Below are 23,120 nucleotides of genomic sequence, written 5' to 3'. Positions count from 1 at the left end.
ATGTCTGCACCCGCGACGACCCGATTCGCCGGTCTCTGCTCCAGCGGCGACTGTCCAGCCAGGCGCGCCCAAGACCCAGGCCAACCCGGCACAGGGGGGCCCCCGCCTCCACCAGTGCGGCGCAGGGCCAGTCCACAGATCGGGGGCTGCCGCCTCTGGACCCAGGCCGCCGCCCCAGACAGTCCCGGCAGCTCAAGGGGGAAGGCCCGGTGTTCTTCCCACGGGCCGTACGCCCGCGACCAGTCAGTTCAATAGTCTCTGTCCCGGCTGCGACAGACCGGCAGAGTATACCAGAGTCCCAGGCCGCTCCAGCTCCGGAGGCTCCTACCTCCACCAGCGCGGCTTGGGGCCAGCTCTCAGGCCCGAGGCCGCCGCCTCCCCATTCAGGCCGCAAGTCCTGTCGGCCTCTTCAGGTCGGAGGAAAGACGACCCGCCGCAGCCAGGGCTCCCCCTCACATGCCACCTCCGCCGCTCCTCACCCACACGCCGGGTCTCAGCGCCAGTCCCCTTCGATCTCCTCCCCACTTTCGTCCCTCAGCGCAATTGATCCGAGGATCAGCGCCACGCCCCGCGGCACCGCTGGCAGCTCTGATCCTCACCGCCATCTTGGCCGCAGGGTCAATCGAATTTTACAGGGCTCCGACAGCGCCGCTCCTTGCTCCCGGGCAGTCAGGGAACCGGTCGGGAGCGCTTGGTACGTGCCGTAGGGCAGAAAGGTAACGGCTTCCTCTGGCAGATGACGGAGGGGTCCAGAGCACTCTCAGAGTGCGACCGCCATCTTGAAGCCCGAAGCCACGCCCCGGGGTGGTTTTTCAAGCTCTGTATACATAAGGAAAGTTCTTGGACACAATGATCTGTAGGCCAAAGGAGAGATATTATTAGTGCTAGACAAAAAAGACGTATACTAGAGATATACTTTCTGTTAATGTGTGGAAGAATTCTAATAAGAAAAAGAGGACATTGTTGTTGGCTCATGATTTTAATGTGTTCTAAGATTCAGTTGTGTTATGCTTCTTTAGTTATCATTTTTACAGAGCATTGCCATTTATATGTAGACACAAAGGAAGATTTCTTATATGTATATTCTTATAAAAAAACTAAAGTTACAGGGATGTTATAGTTAGGCTAACATTTTAAACATACGAAATCATAGAAATTCATGTGTTACAGTTATATCAAGTAACTATAACTCGTGCCCTAAGGTAAGTATAACTGACGACACCGCCATGCACAGTTTTTTCATATTTTTTTTTTACTGCAAATATTACATTGATATTATCAATGATGCTATCAAAGATGTCATGAGTGCCATAATTTGTAGGGTAATTAGCAATGAGTGGTGAGGGCACAAGTTATAGTTACCTTAGGGCATGAGTTATAGTTACTTGAGATAATTCTAACTATAACAGGTGAATTTCCATAGTTTTGTGCATTTAAAGTGTGAGTCTAACTATAATGCCCCTGTAACCTTTTTTAAGTGAATTTCCTCTGTTTTTGTATGCTGTTACCTAACAATAACATCCCTGTAACCTTTGCTTTTTTCAGTGAATTTCTATGGTTTTTCTAAAGTAAAGTAATTTTCATTACTATATGTTCATCCAACCACTGGCACGCGTGGCCAAAGGCCTGTGCACAGCCGCAGTTTGTCGCAGGGCCTGGCGTGTGGGCAGACCTTGCGGCCAACCCCTCTAACCCCCCCAAACCCATGCTGCACATGCGCAGCAGGAGTTGGCCATGGTCTGTCTCTCTGGTTGTGAGGATAGGTGTGAGAGGGTTATCTGGGGGTGAGAAAGGCTGTGAGAGTGTCTGTCTGGGTGTGAGAGTTAGTGCATCAGTGTCTTAGTGGTGGTCAGTGTCTGTGTGGGACTGTGAGTAGGAGGGAGGGTTTCAGTGGGTCTGTGACTGTGTGTGTCAGAGTGTCAGTGGGTCTGTGAGTAGGTGCATGAGTGTCTGCCTGGGTGTGAGTGTGGGTGCATGTAGGAAGTTGGCTCTGTATGTACTATTTCAAAGTAAGAAATAACATTCACAGAGTCCAAGGGTTCCCCTTAGAGGTAAGATAGTGGCAAAAAGAGATAATTCTAATGCTCTATTTTGTGGTAGTGTGGTCGAGCAATAGGCTTATCAGAGGGTAGTGTTAAGCATTTGTTGTACATACACAGGCAATAAATGAGGAACACACACTCGAAGACAATTCCAGGCCAACAGGTTTTTATATAGAAAAATATATTTTCTTAGTTTATTTTAAGAACCACAGGTTCAAGGTTTACAAACAATACTTTAAATGAAAGGTATTTCACTCAGGTATCTTAGGAACTTTGAATCATCACAATAGCATGTACAGTTTTGGCAAAAATGGCAATAAGCTATTTCAAAAATGGACACAGTGCAAAAATCAACAGTTCCTGGGGGAGGTAAGTATTTGTTAAGTTCACAGGTAAGTAAAGCACTTACAGGGTTCAAAGTTGGGTCCAAGGAAGCCCACCGTTGGGGGTTCATGGCAACCCCAAAGTTACCACACCAGCAGCTCAGGGCCGGTCAGGTGCAGAGGTTAACGTGGTACCCAAAATGCATAGGCTTCATTGGAAATAGGGGTGCCCCGGTTCCAGTCTGCCAGCAGGTAAGTACCCGCAACTTCGGAGGGCAGACCAGGGGGGTTTTGTAGGGTACCGAGGGGGACACAAGTCAGCACAGAAAGTACACCCTCAGCAGCACAGGGGCGGCCGGGTGCAGTGTGCAAACAGGCATCGGGTTTGCAATAGGTTTCAATGGGAGACCCGGGGTCTCTTCAGCGATGCAGGCAGGCAAGGGGGGGGGGTGCTCCTCAGGGTAGCCACCACCTGGGCTAGGAAGAGAGCCACCTGGGGGTCGCTCCTGCACTGGAGTTCGGTTCCTTCAGGTCCTGGGAGCTGCGGGTGCAGTGTCTTTACCAGGCGTCGGGTTTCCTTGAAGCAGGCAGTCGCTGTCAGGGGGAGCCTCTGGATTCCCTCTGCAGGCGTCGCTGTGGGGGGTCAGGGGGGTCAACTCTGGTTAGTCACGGGCTTGCAGTCACCGGGAAGTCCTCCCTGTAGAGTTAGTTTCCTGCAGGTCGAGCCGGGGGCGTCGGGTGCAGAGTGGAAAGTCTCACGCTTCCGGCGGGAAACGTGTGGTCTTTAAAAGTTGCTTCTTTGTTGCAAAGTTGCAGTTTCTTTGGAACAGGGCTGCTATCTTCGGGAGTTCATGGTCCTTTTAGATGCAGGGTAGTCCTCTGAGGCTTCAGAGGTCGCTGGACCCTGGGGGGCGCGTCGCTGTTGCAGTTTTTCTCGAAGTGGGGAGACAGGCCGGTAGGGCTGGGGCCAAAGCAGTTGGTGTCTCCGTCTTCTCTGCAGGGCTTCAGGTCAGCAGTCCTTCGTCTTCCGGTTGCAGGAATCTAGTTTCCTAGATTCTGGGGAGCCCCTAAATACTGAATTTAGGGGTGTGTTTAGGTCTGGGAGGGCAGTAGCCAATGGCTACTGTCCTTGAGGGTGGCTATACCCTCTGTGTGCCTCCTCCCTGAGGGGAGGGGGGCACATCCCTATCCCTATTGGGGGAATCCTCCAAAACCAAGATGGAGGATTTCTAAAGGCAGGGGCCACCTCAGCTCAGGACACCTTAGGGGCTGTCCTGACTGGTGGGTAACTCCTCCTTGTTTTTCTCATTATCTCCCCTAGACTTGCCGCCAAAAGTGGGGGCTGTGTCCAGGGGGTGGGTATCTCCACTAGCTGGAGTGCACTGGGGCATTGTAACACGAAGCCTGAGCCTTTGAGGCTCACTGCTAGGTGTTACAGTTCCTGCAGGGTGGAGGTGTGAAGCACCTCCACCCAGAGCAGGCTTTTGTTTCTGTCCTCAGAGAGCACAAAGGCCCTCACCACATGGGGTCAGAAACTCGTCTCTCAGCAGCAGGCTGGCACAGACCAGTCAGTCCTGCACTGAACAATTGGGTAAAATACAGGGGGCATCTCTAAGATGCCCTCTGTGTGCATTTTTTAATAAATACAACACTGGCATCAGTGTGGGTTTATTATTCTGAGAAGTTTGGTACCAAACTTCCCAGTATTCAGGTTAGCCATTATGGAGCTGTGGAGTTCGTTTTTGACAGACTCCCAGACCATATACTTAATATGGCCACAACTGTACTTACAATGTCTAAGAATAGACTTAGACACTGTAGAGGCATATTGCTCATGCAGTTATGCCCTCACCTGTGGTATAGTGCACCCTGCCTTAGGGCTTGAAGGCCTGCTAGAGGGGTGACTTACCTATGCCACAGGCAGTATTTTGTGTGCATGGCATCCTGAGGGGGATGCCATGCCGACTTTGCCTTTTTCTCCGACCAATACACACAATCAGCAATGGCAGTGTGCATGTGTTAGGTGAGGGGTCCCTTAGGGTGGCACAACATATGCTGCAGCCCCTAGGGACCTTCCCTGGTCACAGGGCCCTTGGTACCACTGGTACCTTTTACAAGGGACTTATCTGTGTGCCAGGGGTGTGCCAATTGTGGAAACAATGGTACATTGTAGGTGAAAGTACACTGGTGCTGGGGCCTAGTTAGCAGGGTCCCAGCACACTTCTCAGTCAAGTCAGTATCAGGCAAAAAGTGGGGGGTAACTGCAACAGGGAGCCATTTCCTCACAGTGCATCAGTGTCTTAGTGGGTGTGTTAGTGTCTGAGATGGTCTGTGAGTGGGTGTGTGAGTGTCTGAGTTGGTCTGTAAGTGGGTGCATGAGGGTGTGAGTGGGGCTGTTAGCGGGTGCATGATGGTCTGACTGGGTGCATGAGTGTTGGAGTGGGTATGTGAGTGGGTGCGTAAGGGTCTGAGTTGGTGTGTGAGTGGGAGAAAGAAAGTGAGAGGGATAGAGATAGTGAGATTTTTAGGCTTTGGTGAATTATATACTTAGAATGAGATATTTCTGGACAAATTGAAAAGAAAAATGTATTTGGCAATGAAAAAGAGTGAGATCACCTTTCAGTATGAAGCTTAAAATTCTAAAGCTTAAAATAGGGAAATTACCACAGGCACACCTGGTCTAGAACTCTCAGCTTTCAGTGTGAGGGTCTGTGACCTCAACCATTATGCCAGCGGTGACTTATACTTATAGTAATTGCATGGAAAGACCATTGCAATGACTGTCTCTCTCTCTCTTGCATCCCATTATGGGATGGAAGAGCGAGTGACAGGACCTTGGGGGGAACCCCAAGGCCCCCGCAGTCCTAGCTGGCTTCCCATGTCATGTGGGACCCAGCATTGCTCCCCCAAGCAGGGAGCTACTTTTAATAGCAGCTCCCTGCTTCTGGGAGCAATGTTTTCATCTGCGTGCAGGGAAAACAGATGAAAACTCCGCTTTTTGCAAGTGAGAGCTATTTGACAGCTTTCTCTTGCAGAAACCAGACTTTGTTTGCTTTTGCTAGGTGGGAGCTGCCAGCTCCCACTAAGCAAAAGCAATCAGCTATGTCCCGGTGGTTGGCACCCTGGGACATAGCAGGAACTGGCCCTAGGGTGGTTCCCCAGGGCCAACCGTGGCTCCTCGAGGAGGGCTGTACGTCCCCCTTCCAACTAGCATAGCCCCGGGGAGGTGGCAGTCCCCTGGGCAGCAGGGGGGGCTGTGTGGCCCCCATCATATTTTTTTTAAGCCCTGGGGAGGTGGTGGGGAGGTGGCTGTCACCAGGATAGCAGAGGGCAGCACGTCCCCCATCATATTTGTTTAACTCCCCGGGGAGGTTGCATTCACCAGTGTAGCGGGGGGTCACACAGCCCCCGCATCATATTTGTTATAAGCCCTGGGGAGGAGGCGATTCCTGGGGCAGCAGGGGGGACAACAGGCCCTCCGCATTAAATTTCATGAAAGCCACCCGGGGGGGGGGGGAGGGTCGTGGCATCAGGGGGCCTGAGCACCCCGCATTAAAATAACAATGCTCCCGGGGCCTGGCCCACCCAGGGGCTTATTAAAAACACAAGCTCAGGAGCCTGTGCTTGTTTTTTTGTTTTTTTTTATGTTCAGCGGATCCGCTGCATTGTGTGCCGAAATGTAAAAAAAATGCTTTTTTGCCCGGGGGGCCTTCTGGGACCCAAGAACCAGAGATAGGTGGTCAGGGTGACTCTACCCTGGCCCCTTCTTTTATTTTGTTACTTTTCCCCTGGGACTCAGCTTCAGCCGAGTCCCAACATGGCTGCCAATACTTCCTTGTTGAAGTGTTGTCAGCCAATCAGATGTCTGCACGAGATGGCGAGGGTTTGTGGGGCCTTTGCATCCCTATATATACACATTTGGATTTTCTTTAATTTCTCAAAAGCTACAGAACAGATTTACACCAAATAACAAATAGGTTGCTTTGTGGACCAAGAGCTACCTTTCTGCCAAATTTGGTGTAATTCCAATCAGTGGTTTAGGCGCTATCGCTGTTCAAAATCCCTGTGGAAAAATGAGAGGGGAAAAAGAGTTTTTGGACCCCTCCTTTTTCTCAGCCCTCACTTGACAGATCACCCCAAAACTTTCCAGACAAGCGCTGAAGTAAGCGTCATAATTGCGTGAAAATTCATCAAACTGTGCCAAAGTTTTTAGCAAAACAAAAAACACTTTTTTAAATAGAAACTAGGTCCTAACTAAAACTACATATATATATATATATATATATATATATATATATATATATATATATATATATAAATAAATAAATATATACATATATATATATATATACAAACAAAACAACAATGCTCATTCCGGGCTCGAGCAGCCCATGAGGGGTGGTGTGAAGAAACCGGCAAGAGCAGACCGGTGAAGTTGTAAATTCCAACAAAAATAAAAATAAATATGCGCACTCAGGAATTAAGAAAGAGAACCAAAAAGGCTTTTAATCACTACGCATTTCAGCTGTAAACACAACTTTGATCACGTGAGTTAAACCACCAATTGAACAGAAGTAAATATATAGCATTCAGTTGCATAGAAACAGGACTACACAGTGGAAACTGAGAAAACAGGGCATATTATTGATTAATCATACTAATGGTACCATTCACTTTGGACACAAATACACTTTTTTCAATATATAAATTTCAAATAATATGATCAGTCTTAAGAATCAATAAATTATCATATCCAAAAATTGTATAAAATATAATTTGATTTAAGATGTTCCATCTTGCAATGCCCACACGTCTAAGGGAGAAACAAGAATAAAAATACAAGTATAAAAATACAAATTACTCAGTAAATATGGCTTATAAATGAATAAATATACATATATTGTCAATATCAAAAGAGCCTATAAATACCAAATACAGTAATTCTAATCTCCCAATCAAAAATGTTAAATATTTTTAATCAGCCCCCTCACAGAAAAACATATATAAACCTATAACACAACTACAGTATGATCTAATTGTTCAAATGAATCTAAACAAAACGAAGAGAGAATGTGCTCAAATAAATATTCTTATCAGCGTATCCATCACCACACCCCGTGAAGATCTAAATTGGTGAAAATGAAGATAAAATAACTGGGATCCAATTATCAGCCATCCGACCCCCAATTACCTATAAAAAGAAGTATATAAAGTACACTGATTACAATCCATAATATACATTACAATCTAAAACCTCATATACAAAACGTGCCTAAAAGATATATTAACTGCAGATGTAAAACAATATACATGAAGCACTATAATCTTATAAATATTAGATTACATCTAATCTTTTAGTCCTCATACAGGTGAGTAATCAATTCCTCACCAGAATTCAATCCTCTAGGCATCCTAGTTTCCAAGTCCAAAATATATCTATATTCCTTCTGGCGTAATAAATGTTCCCTGTTGCCCCCTCTGTGATATACTGGTACATGTTCAATAGCAAAATAAGACAACAATGAACAATCAGAATTGTGTTTTTGTTCGAAGTGTCTAGCTACAGGATAATGTACATCCTTAGTTGTAATAGCTTGCATATGTTCCAAGACTAGCTTCTTAACACTGTGTTTTGTGCTACCCACATACCACTTGTCACATGGACATTCCAATATGTAAATAGAAAAAGGAGTACTACAGTTCAAGAATTGGGTAATCTGCCGCATATATCCTGGTTTGCATGTGTGATATTCTTTACGCATTACACTGTTGCGACAAGCCTTGCAATGTCCACAGGGAAAAAATCCCTGTAAATTATGTTCCCTAATTTGGGGAATAGTGGTAATGTCACTAGATCTAAGAATGTCATGAAGACTGCGTCCTCTTCTGTATGTAATCTTCGGTCTTTTCTGAATTAAGGAACCAATAATAGGATCACTTTTCAAAAGGTTCCAATTTTTTTAAACAATATTTTTTATCTGCGGAGTGTCTTCATTATAGGTCATAACCAGTCTGATACTATCTGCATCATCATTCTTATTTTTTGGTGTATTGTCAAATAATGTCTGTATTCGGTTTACTCCTTTCAATTTGTCAGTTGCCTTTTTAATCACCCAATTGCGATAACCTTGTTGTTTAAATCTTAGAATCATATCTTTTTGTTCTCTATCAAAGGCCTCATCTGTACTGCAAATTCCCTTAGCCCTCAACAGTGCCCCATATGGGATACTCCATTTTAGATTATCAGGATGTCCACTAGATGCATGAAGAAGACTGTTACCAGCCGTACTTTTACGAAAAAGTTCTGTAGTGATTTTCTTTTCTTTAATCACCACTGCAGTATCCAGAAACTCAATAGACAATTTGCTCATATTGGATGCCAATAGAACATTAAGGTAATTATTATTTAGTTTATGAACAAACTTTCTAGCTTCATCTTGTGTTCCTTTCCAAATAATGAACAAATCATCGAAGCCACAAAACAGCCTGTTTAATTTCAGGATAACTGGCCTCATTCTTTAAAATCTCCTCTTCCCACCAGCCCAGGAAAAGACAGGAAAAACTAGGAGCAAAACAAGTCCCCATTGCAGTCCCAAGGATCTGTTTATATAGCACTCCAATGAACAGAAAAATGTTATTAGTAAGCCAATATCTAATCATGTCAATGATCATATCAGTATGTGCTAAAAACTTCAATGATCGAGTCTGTAAAAAATTTCAACAAGCTTGTATATACCCTTATCATGTTCAATGATAGTGTACAGGGAATTCACATCCAGGGTTATCAATATGAAATCATCTTCCCAACCAATTCCTTCTAATTTACCCCAAAAATCTTTGGTATCTCGAACATAAGAGGGCAAATTGACAACTAAGTCCCTTAGAAAAAAAATCAACATATCTTGATACGTTTTCCAATGCACTATTACAGGAGGACACAATAGGTCTCCCCGGTGGGCAATTCCTATCCTTATGAATCATTGGGAGAATGTATAGCACCGGTAGTTTGGGAAAATCCTTCTTCAAAAAACAGTATTCATCCCATATCAATAAACCTTTATCTTTCCATTCTGTCAAAAGGTACCAAATGTCCATTATACTTTTAACATATGTCTCCTTAGTAATGATCATTAAAAAATGGGTATTGTTGAGCTGACCATAATCTGATTGATACACATTTGTCTCCAAAAATCAGAAGGATGTGCCATCAACGAGCAGAGGCAGATCAATGGCTCGAAGAGGAAGAAGGGACGGAGCCAGAAGAGGCGAGAAAGACTCAGAAATTGCCACAAGAATGGATTTAAGTATGTGACAAGTGGGAAAAACTACAAGAAGTTCCAATGTGCAACCTTGATGGATGTCGACATGGTGAATAAAACAATTGTCAATTTATCGAATTATGTACTGTCTGAGAATGATAAACTTCAATGAGCGAGTCTGTAAAAAATTTCGACAAACTTGTATATACCCTTATCATGTTCAATGATAGTGTACAGGGAATTCACATCCAGGGTTATCAATATGAAATCATCTTCCCAACCAATTCCTTCTAATTTACCCCAAAAATCTTTGGTATCTCGAACATAAGAGGGAAAATTGACAACTAAGTCCCTTAGAAAAAAAATCAACATATCTTGATACGTTTTCCAATGCACTATTACAGGAGGACACAATAGGTCTCCCCGGTGGGCAATTCCTATCCTTATGAATCATTGGGAGAATGTATAGCATTGGTAGTTTGGGAAAATCCTTCTTCAAAAAACAGTATTCATCCCATATCAATAAACCTTTATCTTTCCATTCTGTCAAAAGGTACCAAATGTCCATTATACTTTTGACATATGTCTCCTTAGTAATGATCATTAAAAAATGGGTATTGTTGAGCTGACGCATAACCTGATTGATATACATTTGTCTCCAAAAATCAGAAGGATGTGCCATCAACGAGCAGAGGCAGATCAATGGCTTGAAGAGGAAGAAGGGACGGAGCCAGAAGAGGCGAGAAAGACTCAGAAATTGCCACAAGAATGGATTTAAGTATGTGACAAGTGGGAAAAACTACAAGAAGTTCCAATGTGCAACCTTGATGGATGTCGACATGGTGAATAAAACAATTGTCAATTTATCGAATTATGTACTGTCTGAGAATGATAAGAAAACTTTATGTTTAGGTCTCTCTTCCTGCCCCATTGAATGTTTCAGTTATGTTGAAACTCGGATTGATATTTTCAAATTCTTTCGGAAATTGAAGTTGAAGAAATGGTTTGAATTGAAACATTCAAATCAGATCGAGAGGAATGTTGAATGTCCTAGTAATTCTAGAAGTCAATATTTGTTATGTATCAATGATGTTGATTCTCTTATAACTCTTTATCAGTTAGAGAATAATGATTTTGTGATGGATGAAATGAAAGATTTATATAAAAGCTTGGACGATTTAGGTATTAATTATGATCTTACTGTACCTTCAGGTTTCAAACCTAGATCTACTTTCTTTCCTAACATGAACCATGAACAAAAAAGACACCACCCTTAAAGACATGTTCACCAAACCCCATGGGCATATAGCCTGCAGTGTATGTTAAACATAGGACATGTACTGATGTGTTTCACATGTCCTGACAGTGAAATACTGACAAATTTGTTTTTCACTGTTGCAAGGCCTATCTCTCTCATAACATGGGGGCTGCCTTTAAATATCTTTTAAGTGCAGTTTTCCTTTGGGAGCAGATAGAGATCTGGAGTTTGGGGTCTCTGAACTTACAATTTAAAAATACATCTTTCGGTAAAGTTTAATTTTGGATTGTCTGTTTGAAAATGCCACTTTTAGAAAGGGGGCATTTTCTTGCTTAAACCATTGTGTGACTCTGACTGCTTGTGTATTCCCTGCCTGGGTCAGACTGACAGTTGGGCTGGTTGACACTAGACAGTGACAAAAACGGGGCTGGGGTGTAGCCTGCATATCCTGATGGGCTACGTTGGCTAGAGTGGAGGGAAGAGTGGTCACTTACACCTGAATGGGCTGTGCCTGCCCTCACACAATGGTGTTTCCAACCCCCTGGTGGGTGTCTGGGGCCAGGCCTGGGCAAGGCAGGATGCTGTGAACAACAGAGACTTTCCATTGAAGTTTGCCTACTTCAAAGGCAGAAAGGGGTTTAAGTAGTGGATCCAAAACCCCAGAATCTCAGATTACTTTTGGAACCAAGAGGAACCTCAGCCAAGGAACAGAGCTGGAGGAGAAGTATTCCCCCTTTGCCTATGACTGGGATTTGCTGGATTGGCCTGCAGTTGCTGCTTCTGCCTGAAAGAGGACAAAGACTTGACTTTGTGATATATTCCTGCTTGTGAAGTGTCTCTAAGGGCTTGGATTGAGCTTTGCTCCTGTTTTGAAGTCTCAGGGACATCAAAGACTTCCTCTGCCAGCACCTGGACTATCTGCTGAGACTCCTGCCCTGCCAAGTGGTGCCCAATCTAGTCCCTGGGCCCTTGAAAGGTGAAGCTGATAGAACATTGAGGCTGGAGAAACGACACAACACCTGCTTGCGGCTGCTGAAAACGGAGCAAATCCCATGTAGCGCGGTTTCCCATGACCGTACGGCATGATTTCAAACGCATCATCGATGGGTGCCAAAATCATCAGGAACCTGCACAGGTCCGAGGTGCCCCAGCCGGAAAATTATGCATCGCTCCCTTGTGGAAGAGAAAAACAACAACATACTCCTGGGGTATGATTTTAATCTTGCCCCTGATGCACTCCTGGACTGGTCAGCCCAAAGAATGGGACTAGGGAGGGGGCCTTTACATCAATGAGTCGGCAATGACTGGCAGGCATGGGGTTGGTAGATGTGTGGAGACACTGTAACCCGACCACGAAAGACTATACATTCTTCCCAGCCGCACACCAGACATACACATGGATAGACTGCTTTATGATCTCCCTGGGCCTCACTATGATCACCACAACAGTGGACATTGGAGTGGCCACACTCTCTGACCATTTGCCCTTTGTTATTACACTAAACTTGCCCAGCTTGACACCTCACCATCACACCTGGCGCCCTTACCAGGTGCATAGCTTGGTCAGCATGATTGGGGGGGGTAGTGAGCTTAAGATTTCCCAACAATCAAGCTGGGAAATCGTGTTAAAACACATCATATGAGAAGCAGGACATGAATGCGTTTAAGGGACAGTGGAAAGAAAGAGTAGGGGTACTTAAAACCAAATAATTTTTATGTAATCAAAATTTTTTAAGGCATTCAAAACATAGAGGAAAGAGAGTGTGCGTGTTTTTGTCAGTGTGGGCATGTAAAAATCACAGGTGAAATCCGCCATACACTTGGTATTACCCGACAGAAAGCACTTGTACCCAGCCATTCAAAACAGTATACATTTTTTAGGGGGGGGATGTAACACCCCAAACACACCCCTCTGACCCCCCCAGAGCTATGCCCCTGGCTTTAACCACAAGTTACTCACATTTGAATCCACCATAAAATGGCTACAACCAGGGAAAGCACCTGACCAAGACGGCTACTCCTCTGACTTCACAAAACATTCACACCGTCCCTCGCTCCCCTCTTGGCTTGTTCATATAACTCCTTTAGCACTACAGGCACTCTCACAGAAACCATGTAAATGGCAACATTACAGTTCTCCCTAAGCCTGTTAAGGACCTGCTGTACTATTTACAAACCAACCCATTTCACTGTTAACCATTGACGCTTGTCTTGCATCGTCCCTTACATGCAAGGCCTGGCTGACCCTGATCAAGCCTGGTTTATACTTGAGAGAGGCTGCAGTAGCAACACTAATCGTATTTGTCATCTCCTTGATAAATCGCAGTGCTCCTGACTGCCACACTTCTTTTATCTGTTGACGCAGTGAAAGCCTTCGACAATATGCATCAGCCACACCTCCGCTTAGTGCTCACCAAGATTGGGCTTGGCGCACAGTTCCAGCGCTGCATCAGGTGTAGCTATGCTTTTCCAAAGGCAATGGTCATGGTCAATGGACTGATGTCACAACCATTCGACATGACAAGGGGCACCAGACAGGGATCCTCCCTGTCCCCTCTACTATTTGTCCATTACATGGAGCCATTTGCTGAACAATTGCGCAGGAATCCAAACATAACAGGCATGCTAATGGGGGTAAAGAGCACAAGTTGGCTCTGTACACCGACGATGTCATGATAGCTATAACACAAAAATTTGCCTCACCGCCACCACTCGTGTAAGATGGAGGGCATCTGGCTTTAAAATTAGCTTCCAGAAATCTCAAATCTATAATCTCACTATTCCTAACACTGACCACGCCAAACTTGAGCGTCTTTTTCCCTTTACTTGGGCTACCTAAGGAATTAAGTACCAGAGTATGCAGATCTACTTCACACCAGGACATACAGCTGACAGTAACTATGCCACACTCCTTTGTAATACCCAGTCCGATCTCTCCACCAGGAGGAGCTACACCCTTTCCTGGTTAGGGCCACTTGCAGTGGTCAAAATGACCCTGTTGCACAATATCCTCTATGTTAGACAGCTGACAGCCTTAGGGTGGTCTTCCCCCAACTTTTTGCCTGCATCCCTCCATTTTTCGGATCTCAATTTTATTGGTTTTAGGACTATGTGCATTTTACCACTGCTGACCAGTGCTACAGTACTTGTACTCTCTCCCCTAATCATGATAACATTGGCTCATATCCAACTGGCATACTTAGTTTACCTATAAGTCCCTAGTAAAGTGCACTAGATGTTCCCAGGACCTGTACCTTAAATGCTACTAATTGTCCTGCAGCACTGATTGTGCCATCCACATAAATAGCCCCTTAACCACGTCTCAGGCCTGCCATTGCAAGGCCTGGGTGTGCAGTTTGACTTGGCATTTGATGCTACTTGCCAAGCCTTAAATTTCCCTTTTCTTACATATAAGTCACCCCTAAGGTAGGCCCTAGGTAACCCATGGGGCACGGTGCTATGTAGGTAAAAGGCAGGACATGTACTTATAAGTTTTACATGTCCTGGTAGTGAACTACTGTGAAGTCTGCTCCTCTCCTAGGTCAGCACTGGGAATCCCCTTATATACTTTTAAATGGTAAAATATGATCTAAGTGGAGTAGACTTGTCATATTTGGTATGGTTGGAATGGTAGTAAGAAATTCTACTTTACTAGTGAAGTTGGATTTTACATTACTATTTCAGATATGCCACCTTTAGAAAGCAGGCATTTTCTTGCACTTACTGCCATCTGTGCCTTACAGTGTGTCTCCAATCCATGTCTGGTTTGTTCTGGTTCACAGCTCCCCTTGTGCATTCAACTCAGACAGGTATAAACACAGGACACTCAGCTGCACCTGCATTCATCTGCATACATATGGGATGGGTTTCCCTGGGCAGGAAGAGTGGAGGGGCTCACACTCACACTTTAATGGCTAGTGGCCTGCCCTCACCCAAAGGGCTCCTGACAGACAGGGTGGCTGAAAGAAGAACTTGTGCACTTCAAAACCACAAGGGTATGGATTGAGCTTGCCTCCAGTTCTGAAATCTGAGGGCCACAAAGACATTACCAAAGAGAAGAAAATCTCTGTGCATCGGAAAATTGACACAAGGCCTGCAGAAATCATCACAGCACCTGCCTTACGGCTGAAAAATTGTTGCATCACCTACTGGATCAACGCAGCATCTGCTCCTTCTTCCCAGTGCATCAAGGATTTTCTACGCATCGTCCCTGGGTGTCAAAATATCCCCACATAGCTGCGCTCCTGGAAATCGACCATCACCTTGCAGCGTGGAAAGAAATGACACATTGTCTGTGCCACGTTTGACAAACCAATGCAGTGCCTTACTTTTCAACGCATCCCCCACCCTCCGGCCCCATGCATCGTTATTTTTGACACATCTCATGTACTGCTTGTTACAAGGATACAACCACTATTTCTTAGGGAATGAGACTCATTTAAACCTTTACAAAGTAATATATTGACTCCATATTGGATTTTTATTGTTTTGGTCTTATTTTATTCAGCTAAATATCATCTTTTTTCTAAACTGGTGTGGAGTACATTTTGTGGTGTTTGCACTGTGTTACTGTATGAAGGCACTTGGAACACTGATATACTTTTTTGGGGCAGATACATAGATGATTGTCTAATGATCTGGACGGGTGACATACAAAAACTTAATGATTTCATAGCCTATTTGAACACTAATGATTTTAATATTCGATTCACCTCTGAACACAGCGTGACCAGCATTGCTTTTCTAGATGTGGAACTTTTTATCCATGACAATAAAGTGGAGAGCCGCCTATACAGAAAAAGCACGGCATGTTATTCCATTCTACATGCACAGAGTGCACATCCAATACATCAAATAAACTCGATACCATATGGCGAAATGGTACAGGCAAGGAGGAACTGTAGTCTAGAGAGGGACTTTGTACAATGTATATAGGACATGAGAACTAGATTTAAATCACGAGGCTATTCTCCTCAAGGTATTGACAGAGCACGTGATAGGGCAATGCGCTTGAAAAGGTCTGACACATTAAATCAGAAATCTAGACCAGGAGACAATAACATTCGTTGCATAGTCAATTACACGAGAACAGCTGCACTACTGCGTAAATGTATGAATAAACACTGGCATGTACTAACAGCAGATCCTACTCTGAAGGAAGTGATCCCGGACACACCGATTTTTACATTTCGTAAAGGTAGGACCCTTAAGAATATGTTGTGCCCCAGCTATCGCATGAGACATCATCAAGAGAATTGGCTTACGAGTCGTAATAAAGGTTTTTACAAATGTGGACACTGCGGTATGTGCAGATGGGCTAAATCAGGTATCTCTACGTTTACGAGTTCTACTGGTGATCAGTTTGATATCAGACATAACATCACATGTGATAGTAATTTTGTTATTTACATGATCACCTGTAAATGCGGTCTTTACTATGTAGGCAGCACCATTAGTTAACTTAGGATAAGGGCGAGTGAACATTTTAGGGCCTTAAGACAAGATGATGATCGATACCCCATAGTGAATCACATGAGACATTGTTCTAAACAGGGTCAAACACGAGGTTTTGAATTCTTCGGTTTCAATCATGTAATCAAGGATCCCAGAGGTGGTAATAGAGAGCTGGCCCTTAGGAAAAGGGAATGCTACTGGATCCTGAAACTTAGAGCGGGTTGAGGAGGGTCTCAACACTAACTTTGAAATGGAATACTATTTACGGGACTAATGTGACATCTATATTACTCGTTTACCATCAGACAGTTTAGATCTACAGAGGTGATCATTGAATGATTATCATAGGGCCCTTACTTAAATTTTTTGACAGAGTATATGAATAGGGGATTCATATATACCATTAGTATATCATGTACTGTGATATATGGGTTTTTGCCTACAGACATTGACTTTAGGTTGTATGGATTATGTATGCCTTCGATATTTCACATGTATATATTGTTTGTTTTGCTTTCTGTAAATTTCGACTACGAATATTACACTTAGATTGAGATTTACTATTATGTAGGTTAAATGATAGTCATGACATATGGGTGACATGTCCTCCTTTAGTTATATCCTAATGTAGAAAAAGTAAAATATAAATTTATTTTTTTCCCCCTTTTTACCCTTTTTCTTACTCCCAGTGTCGTGCTTGTTTGACCTAAATTTAGTTCTATTGGTTTTGTTATTATTTTATGCTTGGTCCAGGCACTTACTCTGTCAACCTTAATATGGGTTTTAATTGTTATATGGTCAGGATGGCGCCCAATATTCTCGGCAGACATTTATGCAGGTTGATCATGTTCTCTCAATTATGTTTCGTTATTATTTCCTTTAGATTGACATCCCGAGGGGTTTAAGGTGGTAATTATATTCTTTCTACGATGTTGTTATTGACTCTGTAAGGTTGTTGTAGCCCGTGATTGGGCATAGTTTGTGAGTTTCTATCAAGTTCCTCGTATTTGTACTTTAAAGATGGCGCCCGCGCTGGGGATTTCAGTCCTCTTTTACTTTCGAGTTTTAGAGCGTCCGGGAGGACGCTATAAGTAATGGTCTCCCCGGGCTGCCAATACTCCTTCTGCTCACTGGAAACAGGAGCGCCGCGGGAGTATAAGAACGCGGCTCTCTGAGGATTTTGATTGATAGGTGAGCGATTGTTTTTGGGATCGGCTTATGCAATTAGCTTCGAGCTTAGCGTGTAGCTGGATACTAGATTAACATTACCTTATTTATTTATTTTAGTTGGCTTTACACGGTACGATTTGAGCATTTCAGCAGAATATTGGGATCGCACAATATGGGGTATGTAGGCCTTATGACTACATATTTTAGAGATTATTCACGGAAATACTGACCTTCACATGTCGGATTTGATAACAAGTAGAGCTTCATTTGGGTTATCATTTATTCTAGATACACAGATATAGTCAGATTGCTTTGGTGATTCAAGTCCTTTCAACTATTGTGGAAGGTATGTCTTGCGAATCTTTAGGTTATGTTTTACGGCACTGCATTACTGATTGGTACTCAGGGTATTTTGGTAACGTTTTGTCTTTTTCACTTCTCAATTTTGATTACTTGGGACGCACTTCCTTATCGTTTATCATTTCGTGTGAGGACATGCACGCTGGTGTCATGACTATTTTGATCACATTAAACTTGTTTATTTGTCTTCTTTATTTAATCTAAGGTGTCACCCTCTCTGTTAATCTTCAATACATGATATCTTTTAGGTATTTTGCTGCATGTTATGGACTACAAGTTTGTATAATGGTGGCCTTCTGTTTAATTCTATGTCTTAATTATCATGTCACGCAAAGTCACATATTGTGATAGCTTTCTTGTCACAAAAGTCACGGGAACAAGGGTTTGAATTGTACAATTGGACGAGTTTATAATATAACCATAACTACCATTTATATTTCTTACAGCCCTGATGAAGTCTTTGAGAATATTTGTCTCATAGGACGAGACACGTGTTGGCTGTTGTTGCATTATGGATATTGTTTCCAAGGACGGCTTTTGTTGCTCTGATGGACTTTTCATTTCAAGATTAAACTGAACCTTTGCCCACTAATCCCAGTCCGACTTCTATTTGATGATTTTGAACTAAACATCAAGCTCTGACAAAAACATACATGGAGGATTGAGCTTTGATTCATGAGTGCCCTGACATTTGTTTGTCACTGTTTGGTTTCTAACAGAAACATTGGAGGAGGGAGGAAGATCCTCCTGCCAGGAGCATCGTGCTTTAAGAATGTTCTAATTTTTATGTGGTGATTCACTGTGAGCGCTGTTTCCTATGACTATCTTCCTTCTCGCATTATTACTGTATGAGGGATTTCACAAATATTTTACACATTGCCTTCAAAGTTAAGCCTGCCTGATCTGTGCCAAGCTATCGGAGGGTGAGCACAAGATAATTTAGGTTGTACTGTGACTTACCCTGACTAGGATTGTGGTCCCTATTTGGACAGGGTGCATACCTCTGCCATTTGGAGACCCAACTTCTAACACTCTACATTATGCAAAATCCACCCCTACAGCCACCCTCCACATATACTTGTCAAACTACAACACCTCATAAAGGACTTTATTTGGACTGGGAGAAAGGCTGTAAAGCAAATAAACAATCTTACCTGACTCAGGCAGAGAGGGACTAGGCATACCTCATCTAATACGACACTATCAAGCGGCATTCCTGGTGGAATGGGCTAGGCCAAATTCAGAAAAGCACAGGAGCTTCATAGACTAAGCCATCACAGAAATTCACATATGGAAAGAGCCATGGCTGTCCAGACCCCACCGACCACCAGGCATTTATATATCCCTGGTAAATCTTGCCCCAGACCTGGTTGATAGGGAACCCAGATGTCCCCCTTGTGTTACAAGGGTCCTCCTTTATACAATGGCAAGAGGCTAACTGTAAGAGGATGGGGGACTTTTTTTACTTGGATAGGCTGATGGATTTTGCACAAATCCAGTCTAACTACGAACTTCCCTCCACTGCATACTGCCAATGTATCACCATTCGCCACTGGCTTATGCAACCCCACATCCACCCACTTGCCGCCGACCCCTCAAACCATTTGAAAAATAGCTTCTTACCCACCAAACCCATAAGTGATCGTCTCAGACATTTATGCATTCCTCATTACACCAGTAACTCTCATTAAATCACAGGCAGAGTGGTAATGAGAGCTGGGGTGTGAATGCACATTTACCTCCACGGAGTGGTGTGACATCTTACATCGAGCCTGCTCCTCTGCCTCTGCTTATAGTGCTTCTGGCAAATAAATGCTGCTTAAAATGGCAACAGTGGTATTGCACACCTGCAAGAGTTGCAAAATGTAAGCCAGGTGGAGATGCTCACTGCTGAAAGATGTGCGGACATACTGGCACACTGATGCATCTTCTTTGGCACTGCCCCAAAAAACAACATTTCTGGACAGATGTTGATGAGATATATGACAATGAGGTCCCCAGGTTCCCCAGTTATATTTTATTAGGGCTTATGAATGGTTTAACATATCCTTTGAAGTCGGCATGGGGGCGGGCCATCACCCTGACACCTGGTGCAGCTAAACAAGTTCTCCTGTCCTCCTGGGTTACAGATACAATACCGAGTCAACTGTACTGACTATACAAACTCTGAGAACCCCTGGGAATGGAGAAACAGATGGTGAGGGTGGCTCACACTTTGCCATGGTTTAACAGAATCTGGGAACCCTGTATACAGTTTAACGAGTTCAGGGAGCAGACCTTCCCAGCATATCTACAAATACTCCACCTCCCAAAGCTGGATCATTCTGCCGACTGACACGTGGATGTGAAACTCTCAAATAAATCCCCATCACCAAGCGACCTACGCATACTTCACATTTTTCTTAGAGAACCGTCGAGCAATCCTTCGTCCCTCGTCCTCAGCCTCTTTCCTACCCCCTGTAGGAGGGACGGGCGGATGTATGGACGAGGAAGCTAGGTTTGTTTTTAATGTAGATGCTTATACAGTTTTACAGTAATAAAGAAAATAATGAGAATAATTCTCCGTAGTAAGACATATCAAAAGGTAACAACAGGCTTCTCTTGTTTTGTCTTTCTTCTGTAGTAGTTCTTCTGCTGGATGAGGTTGGCCCGGAGTTTAGAAAAAAATAACAAAATAGGGGTAAGTATGTGACAGGGCAGGGAATTCATGTATACCGTCACCACACCCTGTTATACTCTGGAGTCAAATGGTGGTGGGAAGGGATATCTCCAATGTGTGTTGTTCACATGCCCCTGCTCTGCTCTCATCCCTTAAAGAAACTGCAGGCATGAGCTGACCAGGTTTCCCCATCTCTTGGGTCAGCGTACGGGAACCAAGTTGGGTCTGTTATGTTGTAGCCACGTTTCAATGAAGGAGGAGACCTTACAAATGTATAATTTCACTGCCAGGTAGTGAGAGATTGGCTTGAGTCTTTCTGGTGAAACAGATTTTTTTTATGTAACAAGAGATCCCCCCCCCAAAAAAACTCCACTTGTGCTTTCCAAAGGTACACACCTATGCTAAGCTTAAAAGCGGTGTACATAAAGAAAGTACCCTTTCCGTGAAACACTGTTCCCTCTACCCAACAAAACCCTCTTCCCACACCCTCTCTGGGCTCACCCGCTATGCTGTAACCTTTCTGAGTTGCAGCAGTTTAACAGCATACTCCAGGATGGACCACAACTTCTCGCTCCAAAGTTCGGCACCTTCCCCCCGAGCTGCGTTGTCCTTGCGGTTTTCTTTCTTCTTGGGCTGCTGCTCATTTAGCGTCTGACGTCTTCCTTCCTCCAGCGACTCTGTCCTCCTGGCTTCCTTCTGCCTGATGATGGTCCAGTTTTCTCCTCCTTCCTGCTTCCTTGTTTGGCTGTCCTCACAAGTGGTCTCACCTCCCTGTTTCAAGAGATATGGGTCCGGTTTCTGATAGGTAGGTAGTTTTCCCTTTTTTTACTTAACCCTTTCTTTGTCTCTTTCATAGGTGTTGCGGCGTTCGGCCCGAATGCTCTGGGGGTACACCTGGGTTCAGAGGTTCGGGGCTAATCCCTTCACACCTCCTTACCTCCTACCCCTTCTGTCACCCACTTGCCATTTGTTGTTGTCATCTATTCGGTATTGTAGGTGGGATGTTTGTTGTATTGTATCTTGGCTTAAAACAATAAAACAGATTTAAACCTAAAAAAGTGTGTTAATTTAAAATGAATATTTTTTTATTTTCTAAAACAAGCTTAAAAGTTAATTTTCATTTTTTTAATTGAATTTACGTTTTAACGTAATAAAATAGTTATTTAATAATTATGTATTTTGTTATCACTAAAATATATTTAGATAATTTAAATGTCAAACTAATTAAATGTAATGTTAGTTCGTAATGTTAGTTATTTTATTTCCATTCATTCATTATTTTTTTAAGGGAGTGTACTACAGTACCAGTGGTTGAACATGTGTGGTGCTTACCTTACTCCAAGTATGGGCTGAAGTACATTTACTCTATTTTGACATCTTTAGGGCTGTAGTAATTTAGAAGCGTAGTTTATAAATAGTAATGGCTGTACTTTTTTGTGGATGTGTGTTTGTATTAGCAGGTCTCTTCCTAACCCCTCCTTAAATTTCCCTATGCCCTTCAAATTTATTAGTAGAAATTCCAGTTTTTTTCAACCACTCTGAATGATCCCGTCTACATTTACTACTAAATCGTACAATTATGTATCTGACAAGATTTCTGCAAAGAAAAGATAGAGAGGCAGAGGTGGAAGTCTCTGATAGCAGGCTTGTGAATTCTGCAGCAGTAAATATGAGATTACAAAAAGCATAGCAACTAATATTTTTAGAAGAATAAAAAACTAAAGGTCATTGTGTTATCTTTTTGTATGGCCTTAGCACTACTATGCCTGAGAAATTAGAATTTTTGTTTTTATGACTTGACAGAAGCAATTGTCTGAACAGGCTGGTAAGTGTAAGTTGATATTGTTTGTGTTATCCAAGCAGCTGGCGTGTATTTCAAACTGTATTGCAAACACTGGATTCTAATTACGTTATACTAATTTTGTGAATAAAAGAAATACGAAAATCATTCAGCAATATGAAGAGAACAAACAGAAAGCTCCAAGGCCAGTTTGTGGGTTTCACTTTAACTAAGTTCATTGTAATGCATAACGGTTAATGATGGCATGATGATGATGAAAAGCTATAGAGTGCTCCTGCTAACAAAATCCTGGCCACTGTTCAAGGAAAGAAATACATTCTTTTCACTTAAGAACTGAAAGTTGCAGCAGCCACACCGATGTCTCATTTTTAGGGTTATGCCTGCGAGTGCGTACACAAGCGCTTGCAAGACTCTGTTAACTGAAAAAGGGCTTGGAGCCCACCTGTTGCTTACTGATTAATGGTTTGAGTAGCACTTTTCTTTACAGCCTCGTAATTGGTCACTGCAGACCCAGCACGATTTCAGTTCCTTCCTGCTGAGCAGGGACCAAGCACTGATTGATTCAACTTAATCAGTGTCCACCTGCTGCACCCAACGTGCTTAAGGTACTTTCTTTTTAACTTCTAGTGCCCTGCAAACAGAAGGTGTGTGACTGGCAAAAACGTGCCCAGCAGGACACACAAAATTGCAAATTTTTTTTTTTATTTAGTTAACTTTTTTCTTTTATTTTGCCAAGACTTATTTTCTCACTTTGCACCCATGTTTGGTTTGATTTCTCTCATGGGCGCTGTTCT

The 23,120-nt window shown here is 43.4% G+C and overlaps 1 long non-coding RNA gene across 1 annotated transcript in view; it reads right to left on the bottom strand.

The window, feature by feature from the left end:
• Positions 1-7,492: 7,492 nt before the first annotated feature.
• The window catches only part of LOC138302068 (uncharacterized), a 42,607-nt gene continuing 26,979 nt past the window's right edge, over positions 7,493-23,120 (bottom strand). Inside the window, exon 3 of the long non-coding RNA XR_011205255.1 lies at positions 7,493-7,556. This is a non-coding gene — a long non-coding RNA (uncharacterized lncRNA). The remainder of the gene's footprint in view (positions 7,557-23,120) is intronic.

The sequence above is a fragment of the Pleurodeles waltl genome, chromosome 6 (assembly GCF_031143425.1).
Source record: "Pleurodeles waltl isolate 20211129_DDA chromosome 6, aPleWal1.hap1.20221129, whole genome shotgun sequence".
Taxonomy (NCBI): domain Eukaryota; kingdom Metazoa; phylum Chordata; class Amphibia; order Caudata; family Salamandridae; genus Pleurodeles; species Pleurodeles waltl.
The sequence above is the reverse complement of the archived record's forward strand: the minus strand, read 5'-3'. Positions and strand labels throughout refer to the sequence as shown.